The sequence below is a fragment of the Piliocolobus tephrosceles genome, chromosome 4 (genome assembly GCF_002776525.5).
Source record: "Piliocolobus tephrosceles isolate RC106 chromosome 4, ASM277652v3, whole genome shotgun sequence".
In the NCBI taxonomy this organism is placed as follows: domain Eukaryota; kingdom Metazoa; phylum Chordata; class Mammalia; order Primates; family Cercopithecidae; genus Piliocolobus; species Piliocolobus tephrosceles.
The window spans coordinates 155,934,979-155,945,489 of record NC_045437.1 but is presented as its reverse complement, the minus strand read 5'-3'; the positions used below and the strand labels follow the sequence as shown (position 1 = coordinate 155,945,489).

At 54.1% G+C, this 10,511-nt stretch overlaps 1 protein-coding gene across 4 annotated transcripts in view; it reads right to left on the bottom strand.

Moving 5' to 3' along the window:
- Positions 1-7,551, bottom strand: part of VDAC1 (voltage dependent anion channel 1) — a 34,193-nt gene extending 26,642 nt beyond the window's left edge. The window contains exon 1 of one of the 4 annotated variants that reach the window (XM_026449484.2): positions 6,604-7,551. The gene's annotated coding sequence lies outside the window, so the exon portion shown is untranslated. The remainder of the gene's footprint in view (positions 1-6,603) is intronic. The other 3 variants (XM_026449487.2, XM_026449486.2, XM_026449485.2) reach the window with 3 other exon arrangements.
- Between the last annotated feature and the right edge of the window lie 2,960 nt (positions 7,552-10,511).

Genomic DNA, 10,511 nt, shown 5'->3' with positions numbered 1-10,511 from the left:
AAAAAAAAAAAAAAGAATAAAGTGGATGTATGTGGTGGCATTGAAAGATAGCTACGATACAGTTAAATGAAAAAAGTCAGAAAATTTGTAATTCCGTGTAATTGGAGGAAAACCTTTTACACATCTTTCTATGTTCATGAATGGATGGGAAAGCATGTGGAAGAATACAAGCCAATCTGCATATTGGGGCTGGCTTAGATATGCTTCCGGAGAAGGAGGTTTAGGAATGAACTTCAAATCGAATTTTCATTTCTTTGCTCTGCTTCAATATTTAAACTGTTTGTGTATATTGATAATTTGTTTAAGGATAAAGAATTTTAATACAAAAATTAGCCAGATATGGTGGTGTGCCTGTAATCCCAGCTATTTGGGAGGCTGAGGCATGAGACTCACTTGAACCCGGACGCAAAGGTTGCAGTGAGCCGAGGTCATGCTACTGCACTCCAGCCTGGGTGACAGAGCTAGACTCCCTCTCAAAAAAAAAAAAAAAAAAGCATTTTAAAAGCCAACCACTGTGCCTGAAATTGAGCTGTGTTGTGTCCCAAGTCATGTTCCAAGGCTGCTACAGTAGCGATGCCACAAGGCTACCTAGAGTGTCCATACAGACTGCAAGAACAGATTTAAACTACACTGAGATAGAAGAGCTATCAGGCAAGATCCGTTGGGGCACATTTCACTCCCAGGTGACCACTAGTGGCTTGGCCACTTTGCCAGAAATCATGAGCAGGGCGGAGCTCCCTAACTTCAGTGTGCACAAGAATCACCAGAGGCACTTGTTCAAGAAGAGCCTGCCAGAGGAGGTGGAACTCCTCCTGCCCTACCTCTCAGCCTGTGCCTAACAGGCAGGGCTGCCCCCAGGTGCCACTAAGAAGCAGCAGCTCAGGGTGGTCCCTGCACTAAGCACCTACCAGGCCCCCATCTGGCAGAAATATGCTCTTTTCTCTGCAGAGGCTCCCTCAAGAGGATTTAGGCATGTGCTGGGCATGGTGGCTCATGCCTCTAATCCCACACTCTGGGAGGCCAAAGCAGGAGGATCGCCTGAATGCAGGAGTTCAAGACCAGCCTGGGCAATATAGTCAGACTCTGTCTCTTTTAAATAAAAAATAAAAAGAAATAAATAGTAACAATAGAAGGATGCAGGCAGGTGAGCTGTGCATCCCGGGAGAGCCAGCAACTACTGCAATGGTTGATACAGGGAACAGGGTGCCCATGGGTCTCCAAGACTCAGCTAAGAACAGCTGGGAGGAAAGGCCTTAGGCCTAAGGAAGTTGTTACAAGAAATAAGTGAAACACACAGAACAGCAGAAGTATCTGGCATGGAGTGAAGTGTTTGACAAATGGCAGTGGTAACCATAATCCACTACACTGGGTACTGTCTCCCCTCCAGATCCATTCTCCTCCCTTTCACCCTGCTCTGTGCCCCCAGAACCGATCATTATGGACTGCTATCCGTGGCTTTAGGATTGGACTTAGCCTATCAATGTGAGGTACTTGCAGAAGATGAGAGTTTAGGGAAGAATGAAGTCGGAGTAGTCACCCCGAGTCTCCCTCCCTGCTGGGGCCTCAGATGGGTAATGGCTACCTTCCTCTACCCAAGGCCACAGCTCCTGCCAAGAAGCTCCCTCTCTTGTAGGCCTCAGGGTGTTAACAGACCAGACCTGACACCCTGTCCACGGCTTTACAAATGATGCCTTCATTAAACTCTTTTGGATTACCAAGTGTAAGTGTGCACCAGATCCCTGCAAGGACCCTAACCAACAGAGCAATCACAGTCATCATCACCATCATTGCCATCATCTTATGATTCTGCTGAGGAAGAGAATACTATGGAAAAGTCTCTGGTCCCGCTGTTTCACCAACACCATTCTAGGTGGTTTGTCAGGGCAGAACTAGGCCAGCCTATAGGAGGGGTATCAGACCAGCCAGGGATCACAGCAACAGCACCTCTTCCTAGCCCTGAGGACCAGGAAAAGCAACTTCCCCAGCAGAAGGCAACCCTAGCTCTAAAAGCCAACGTGGGGGCAAACACAGTCAGCAGCTCACTCATACACATGCACACACACATACACTCCAGCACTTTCTCTTTCTTGCCAGGAAGAAACAGCCCAGGGGAACAGTTCCTGGTTCGAGCTCCAGGATGCTGGCAAAGGCCGATGGCCCTGTGCTCTGGTAGCAAGTCTGTGTACCCAATGCAGCTGTTCTCCCCTCCATCCTTCCACAACAGTCGCACAGTGGGCAGTAGAGCTTTCCAGGGGTAGCTTCTATTTTCAAACACCCTGGCAGCTGGGCCACCACCAGCACAGCTGAGTTCCATGCTGAGCTCCTAGGCTCAGGAGAAGGTTGCTGACTCAGGGCAGCCTGCCCACACACCTATCAAGGGGAGATGGCCTGGGTTGGCAGCCAGTACACTATAGTCTGGATCCCAGGCACACTCGGGGCTCCTGCCTGACCTCAGGCACCTCAAGTTCCCTGCAGCCTCACTGCTTGGCCTGACCAGGTAGGCTTGAGACAGACAGTGCTTGGGCAGGTAGCCTCGGGAATCAAATAGATCTGAGTTCTAACCCATCCTACCACTTTCTAGATATGTGAGCTTGGGCAAGTCGCAACCTCTCCGCTCTTTTTTCTTCAGTTCTAATATGGAGAAAGACAGCCTGGATTGGCAACACTGCGAGGACTGAATTAGCTCGTTAATATACACTTGGTACAGTGGCTGGTGCATGGTAAGCAGGGAACACACACAGTATTTTATCACACATTTTCATTTTGTGTATTTATTATAATAATGGCTGCTGAGCATGTTCAAAAGGTCACCCTGAACCACAGGGTCCAGAGTCCTTCATGTCCATAATGAGGCACTGTTTAGCTGACCAGGTCCTGGAAGAACGCCTCCCACCAGATCCCAGGGAAAACTGACCCTTATAATAGACACTCAGCACCACTGTCCTGGCAAGAAATAGAGGTGACTCCATTGTCCACTGCCAGTTGGCCCACACTCAGTCATGCACAAGTTCACTCTGATTGGTGTGGAAGAATAATGTCTCCCATATGAACACCAATTTTGACTTTCCAAAAAGCATTCACATCTATTAGCACCTTGCAAGGGTCCCTGGGAGGGCAACTGCAAGGTGAGAGCACCACCATTCAGATCAGGCCTTCAATCCCAACTCCACTCCTGCCAGGCTGTGTTACCTCAGAGTGGTTACCTCACCTCTCTGTGCTCGTTTGCTGACCTGTGAAATGGAAACACATTACCTCTCTCCCAGGGTATAGGGTGGTGAACTCAACATCACAGAACATTCATTGAGCCCCTAGAAAGGTGCTGAGCAAGCCCTCAATCAGCAATCACTGTGATGATGACAATTATACTTTTATAGCAGCGAAACTGGGCCAGGCACAGTGGCTCACACCAGCAATCCCAGTACTTTAGGAGGCCGAGGCAGGTGGATCACGAGGTCAGGAGTTCAAGACCAACCTGGCCAAGATGGTGAAACCCCATCTCCACTAAAAAATACAAAAAAATTAGCCAGGCATGGTGGCGGGCACCTGTAATCCCAGTTACTCAGGAACGTGAGGCAGAGAATTGCTTGAACTCGAGAGATGGAGACTGCAGGGAGCCGAGATCATGCCACTGCACTCCAGCCTGGGTGACAGAGTGAGACTCCATCTCAAAAAAAAAAAAAAGAGAGAAAGAGAGAAACTGAGGCACAAGAAAGTGACTTGACCTGTATGAGACAGATCCTGTGGCTCATTAGACCTGTAGTGTGGGCCCAAGCTACTCTCCAGTGCTCTTTGCAACACAGTTCTGAGTAAATAACTTAAATAAGTCCCACTCATCCCAAATCCCGAGTACGCGGTAAAATGGAGATATGTGCCCAGACCCAGCTGAGAAGCCCACTGGTCACCATTTCTCAGTGGCTACCACAGGAGTCCATGGAAAACCTAAAGCCGCAGACTACAGAATCTTGGAGCACTGGGAGGCGCTGCCTCCAGGCTTGGGCTGGTCCTCAGCCATACATGCGCCTCTCCCAGTCACTACCACTGAAGACACTGCACCATGGGAAATTCCATCAAGGGCAAAGTGGACTTCAGTGCTTCAGGAGCATCTTCCTGGTAAGGGTGGAGGGTGGATGCCCTTCACCACCCCAGCATAGAGTTCACTGTCCACACCCGCCTAGTGTTCAGCAAGGCCAGGGGCCCACAGGCACCTCATCCCTGTATGGTCCCCCACTTTCTGTGCTACAAATAACCCCTGCCTACAGCCCCATTCTAGAATAGCAGAAATAAAACTAAATAATCAACAATGAGTAGTCCCCACTACCCAGAGGCAGGCACCCTACTCAGGACAACCCCAGCATAAGCTGTCCATCCACCCATCACGAGGGAAGGGGTAACAGACCCAACCCCTTCTGTAGAATCCCAATCACCCAGGTCACCCTCCCTGCAAGCCCAGAAACACCAGTTCAACAAGTTTCCCTCGGGACTTGGAAAACCAGAGAATGAAGACAATGTGTTTAAAGCACTTATTTCAAGAGACTATATCGACTGTTACAGTTCTTTAAATATCTGTGACTCTCTGCTAGGTGAGGCTGTTTTCCACAAGTGAGATGTCTGTGTCCCTCAAAAGGATGTCCAGGACCGGGCGTGGTGGCTCACACCTGTAATCCCAGCACTTTGGGAGGCTGAGGCGGGTGGACTGCTTGAGGCCAGGAGTTTGAGATCGGCCTGGCCAACAAGGTGAAACCCCACTATACTAAGAACACCAAAATTAGACAGGCGTGGTAGTGTGTGCCTAGGATCCCAGATACTCTGGGAGGCTGTGGTGGGAGGATTGATTGAGCCCAGGAGATAGAAGCTGCCATGAGCCAATATGGTGCCACTGCACTCTGGCAACAGAGCAAGACCCTGTCTCAAAAAAAAGAAAAAGAAAAAACGTTCAGGATCAAAGGACTATGGTCTGGGCCTGCAGCCCTTCATATGCCCATTCAAAAATTCCACAAATACCAAATAAGCACCTACTATGTACCATGTACTGGAATAGTAAAACTCTGTCAATAAAGGTGGGTGGATTCTGATACAAGACTGCATTTACCCCTACAGACCGTTCTCAAGCACCTACTGTGTGCCAGGCAGCATCACCCCAGGCACTGAAGACAAAGTAGCACAGGGCCTCAGTGCCTCAGTCTGACCCTTAAGAGCTGAGTCGGTCCAGAGCTGGGGTGGGCAGAATGAAGGCAGGCCCTCGGTAGTCTGCCCTGGCCTTCCCCTGCCTCAGTGGAGAAGTTTAGGCAACAGAGGAGCCCTTTCCCTTATCTCCCCAGGAGAGGAGAGGCTAGTCAAGGGGACAGGGACCCCGGGGCGGATCGGGCCTCTAAAACAGGGTCTGCTCCTGCATTCAAGGTCTCCACATGCAAACTTACTGCTCGAGCTTGACAATGTCCATCTGTAAACTTACAAGACTTTTCATAAATTAACGTGAAAGTTACTCAATACCTGGTATACAAATGCTTGTCAATAATAGTACAAAAATGCTTAAAAACAGGAGCTACATTTATTGAACCCTTTCCACAACGCCACGTGTAGTAGCAAAATGGTCTGCAGGGGATGGGCTGGATTCACCCAAAAAGCCCCAAGGGTGTCAGGGTTTCTACTTAGCCCTTCTCCATACCGGCACTGTTCTAAAGGTTTCACGTTAATTAATTCATTTTATTCTTCCCCAAAACTCAACGAAGGAGAGGTATAATTGCTCCCATCCTACAGATGAGAAAACGAAGGTTTGCGGTCTTCCCAGCTGTGTGACCTTGTACAAATGACTAGGACTGCGGGCCTCTGATCCAACGTCAGGCTCCGAAACAGTTTCCCAAATGCACCGCCGCGTTTGGCAAATGAATGAATAACCGAACCAGGAATCACTCCTAAGGCCAAGAAGGCCACATCCTTCCCCGTGGGGCCTCCTTTTCCGAGGCCAAACCTCCAGCCCAGGCCGGAGCTCCGGCCTCTACGGCCTAAGTCGACTCTCGGTCGGCGGGTTCCGCCCTAGAAGGCTCTGGCACAGGCGGGCGGTGCCGGGCGCCAGCTTCTGCGGGCGTGGGCCGGCCACGACGCGTGGGCCTGGGGACGCGGGGCCACGGTCGTCACGTGAGCTCATCCCCGCGGCGGCAGCGTGGCCGGCACCTGCCTGTTGGCCTGGTCCAGCGAGCGTGGGCGCCGGACGGGTCCCCGCCGGATCCACGCTGGTGGGATCCAGGGCCAGAGGGCGCCGCCGGGGAAGGTCACCTAGACGCGCGGCCCGCCGGGCCTCCACGCGGCCGCCCTTGCCCTTCCGCCTGCAAGCGCGGCCGCCTCTCGCCGCCAGCCGCAAGCGTCTCCGGACCCTCGGCCTCGCGGTCCCCAGCCCGGACCCGTTCGGCGCCCGCCTGCGCGGCCTTCCCTGCCCGCCCGCTAACCAGCCAGGCCCGCGCCGGCCGCTCGGGTTCCCTCCCCGGGGCCGGACTCCCCAGGCCCCTCGCCCGCTCCTCCCTCAGCGTCTCCCTCTCAGCTCCCCAGGGGCCCGGCTCCCGCCGTCCAGGGCGCAAGGGAGCCGGGGTCCTTTTCCGCTGCGCCTACCTCAGAGGCGGTGGCGGCGGGCTCGGAGGCGGCTACAGCGGGGGCTGCGGCGCGGAGGCAGGGAGCGGAGCCAGGGAGCGGAGCCGAGCCAGCGGCGGGGCCAAGGGCGGGGCAGCGCGGACGGCGGCGGCGCGGACCCGCCTCCCCTCCCGCGCGCCGGGCCCGGCGCGCTCCGCCCCCAGGCCCCGCCCGGGACAGCGTCCCGGCCGGGCCGGGGTCCCCATCCTGCTCGCGAGTCGCGTTCTTACCCTTCCGGGCCCCGCAGCCCCGGCAGCAGACACGGGAGCCTGCGAGCGCGTTGCGGGCGCGCGGGAGGACCTGCGTGAGCCCGGGCACGGGGAGGCGCCGGACTGACGTGTGCACCGTGTGTGCGTGCGCAGGGACACGCGGGTTCTTGCTGGAAACCTCGGCCCCAGTGGCAGCGCTCGGGAAGGGGGAGGAGGCCTTCCGATTCTCTGAGCGGTGGCCCCGAGGTCCCTGCGCTAATGGAAGACGCGCGGGGCTTCTGGGCCTCCTGGTCGGCCCCCGCGCTGCTAGATTTCCCGGGAGTTGATGTGGCCGGCGCTGGACTCGAGCCTTGCCTGGGTGGACGAAGTGACCCCCCGGCCCCCCATCAAAGCCCGGGTGGGCCCCATCCCCCGAGGTCAGTCTCAGGCCCAGCGCGGACACTGGGCGCTGGGAGGGCGCAGATACTGAGTAGCGGCGGCGACTGTTGCTCCAGAGCGGATACAATGTGTCTGGCGCCTCCAACCCGCCCGCATGGCGTCTAGACAATCGCGGAGAAAACCCCTGTGTGCCGATTTTGCAACGCAGATTAGCGATTTTCTCCTGTAGCAAAGCTACTAACAGCCAATTTCCATGTATTTGAGAGGCAAAATAATAAAATAAAACGTGAATTGGGTTTTGCGAGGCTCCTGCTGGGTCTCTCGGCGCGAGGAAATCACGCCGGTTCTGGCCGGCCGGCCGGCTGAGGGCCCCCCGGGGAACCTGCGACCAGCCAGGGCCTGTGCGCCTGTGGGACCCAGTTAGTATGTGTTGAGTGAACGGTCACCTTCTCCCTGCCAGGCCTAAGGCCTGATCTCGTTTACCACTGAGTGTCCCCTGTGTTCCGCGCGAGGCCCACTTGAAGCCGGTTTCGAGAATTAATTCATAGATGGAGGAAGCTTCCGCATACCCTTCGCCTTTGATCAACAAACGTCCTCGAATGCTTGAGGCGTCCGGGGCCCTGTGGAGGAGGTGCCGGGTTACAGAATCAGGACGCTCCTCACAGCCAGCAGCGACACTAGCTAAAGCAGTAGGCAACTGGGGCTGGGGAGAAGGCAATCAGGACTGGCTGCTGGAAAGAGGCGGCAGATTAAATGTGAACGTGGCGACTCGAGTTAGAAAAGTTGTTCCAGTGGGGTAGGGTGCTGAGGAAGAGGGCAGCTGATACAGAGTGGAAGTGGGGTGCAGACAGGGTGCCCAGGCCCCATGTAGGGGCTGGGGGAGGGGTGACTGGGAATGTAAGGAAGAGCCCCCTTCAAGATCCTAGGGAGTGTAGGACGGATTCTATGACCCTCCCAGGCCCACGAGTTGCCTGGGGACTGTGGGCTTCCCAGCCTGGTGGTCCCCACCCCACACACAGAGACTGGTGGGCAGGGGGAGGACAAGAACTCAGGGAGGCCGGGTGGGACAAGGCGGGTCTCCAGGAACCTCACTGGGCTAGGAACAGATGCTAGTGCAGCCCAGTTTTGAGGCTGGGAGCAAATTTCGAAGAACTTCCTCCCCTCCAGAGCCACCTCTCAACTCCGCTTTCAAGAACCAGTCTGGGCCGGGCGCAGTGGCTCATGCCTGTAATCCTAGCACTTTGGGAGGCTGAGGCGGGCAGATTACTTGAGGCCAGGAGTTCGAGACCAGCCTGGGCAACATGGCAAAACCCTGTCTCTACTAAAAATACGAAAATTAGCCGGGCGCGGTGGCGCGCGCCTGCAGTCCCAGCTACTCAGGAGGCTGAGGCATGAGAATCGCTTGAACTTGGAAGGAGGAGGTTGCAGTGAGCTGAGATCGAGCCACTGCACTCCAGCCCAGGTGACAGAGTGAGACTGTCTCAAAAAACAAACAAACAAAAAACAACCTGAGGAGAGTTCTCCATGGCCTCTGCTACACAGGGCCCCTTCACCAGCTCCCCTAGGTGCTAGTTTCGGATTAACCGTGCACTTACTGGCTGTGTGACCCCGTGCAAGAAGGCTGGCCTCTCAGAGCCTCAGCTTCAGAGTATTGGTGTAAGTTTAAAATGGAACACATAAAGAGTAGGCACTTGGCCTGGTGCGGTGGCTCACTCCTGTGATCCCAGTACTTTTGGAGGCCGAGGCGGGTGGATCACCTGAGGTCGGGAGTTCGAGACCAGCCTGACCAACATGGAGAAACCCTGTCTCTACTAAAAATACAAAAATTGGCAGGGCGTGGTGGCACATGCCTGTAATCCCAGCTACTCGCGAAGCTGAGGCAGGAGAATTGCTTGAATCCGAGAGGCGGAGGTTGCAGTGAACCGAGATCTTGCCATCGCACTCCAGCCTGGGCAACAAGAGTGAAACTCTGCCTCAAAAAAAAAAAAAAAAAAGAGTAGGCACTCAGTAACTGGGCCAGGCTTGGAGGCACACGTGGGTAATCCCAACTGTTTAGGAGGCCAAGGAGGTAGGATGGCTTGAGGCCAGAAGTTTCCAAAGGCTGCAGTGAGCTAGCATTCCACCACTGCACTCCAGCCTGGACCACAGAGCGAGTTCCTGTCTCAAGAAATAGTACTAGTAATTTTTTTTAAAGAGAAAATCAGCTGAGATCTGCAGGTCCCATAATCACTAGAATCCATTGACCCACCACAACGCTGAGGGAGAGGGGAATCCCCTCCATCTCCACTCCATCTGCCACAGCTGATTGGGCCGGGGTTGGGCCCCTGACCCAAGCCAGGTCAATCAGATCCTCTCTTGCAAATCTGAACTGAGAAACCCAGAGATGAGTGCGGCAGAGGGGAAAATGCCGGAGCTTTCAAGGCGCTTGGGTAGACCTGGGTCTGGCATCCCTGTCCGCCTTGGGAAACTAACGAGGGCATTTCACAGAGCAGAGAATGGAGCAGCCGCTGCAGAGGGTGGCTGTGGGCCCTTGTTCCTTGAGTGCTCCCCTGTTCTTGTCATGTGTAGGTTTCCCTATGCCACTTCAATAACCCCACTTGAGCTTGACCCAGCTAGAGCAAGTCCCTGGTGAAGACAGTCAAATCTTGATGGGTGGAGGAGGTTTGTGAGAACCGGACAATCCCAACGTCAGTTTTTCTCTGTTTCCCTCTCCTTTCCGTCAGCAAACTTTCATGGAGCTGACTCCATCTCTGACTCCAAAGCCTTCCTGGGAGTGGCCTCATGGCCCAGCCTGACCAATTAGAGCCCTGTATACCTCTCCTGCCCCTGCCTCCCCGCCCCCACCCCAGCCCCGCCCCACAGGGATGGACCAATGAGACCAGATGAGAATTCCTGGGGCTACGGAAACGAAGACTTTCCCTGAAGATGAAGTCAGCCCATAAGAGAAAGGCAGAGATGAGGTCCTGAATCTAGCCATTCCTGAGCCTACAACCTATACTTACCAGCTGCCTGAGCCAACGGATTCCTGTTTTGCCTAGTCCAGTTTGAATTGTTTTCTTCCAGATGCTAACTCAGTGCCTCTCCTCCCTTCAAGCAGAACAATGTAAAGCATCCAGGGAAAAATGAGATTTTTCTTTTATTGTTAATATTGGAATGGGTTACCAATGTAAGACTGTTTCATTTTAGGGAGTTTTTGGTTTTTTCTTGTCTCTAACTTACAGCCTTAGGGTTTCTACTGTAGATATTTATCAAAGTGGAAAGCAGCCAATTACCCTTTCAAGAACATAGGTTGAAACACTCCCA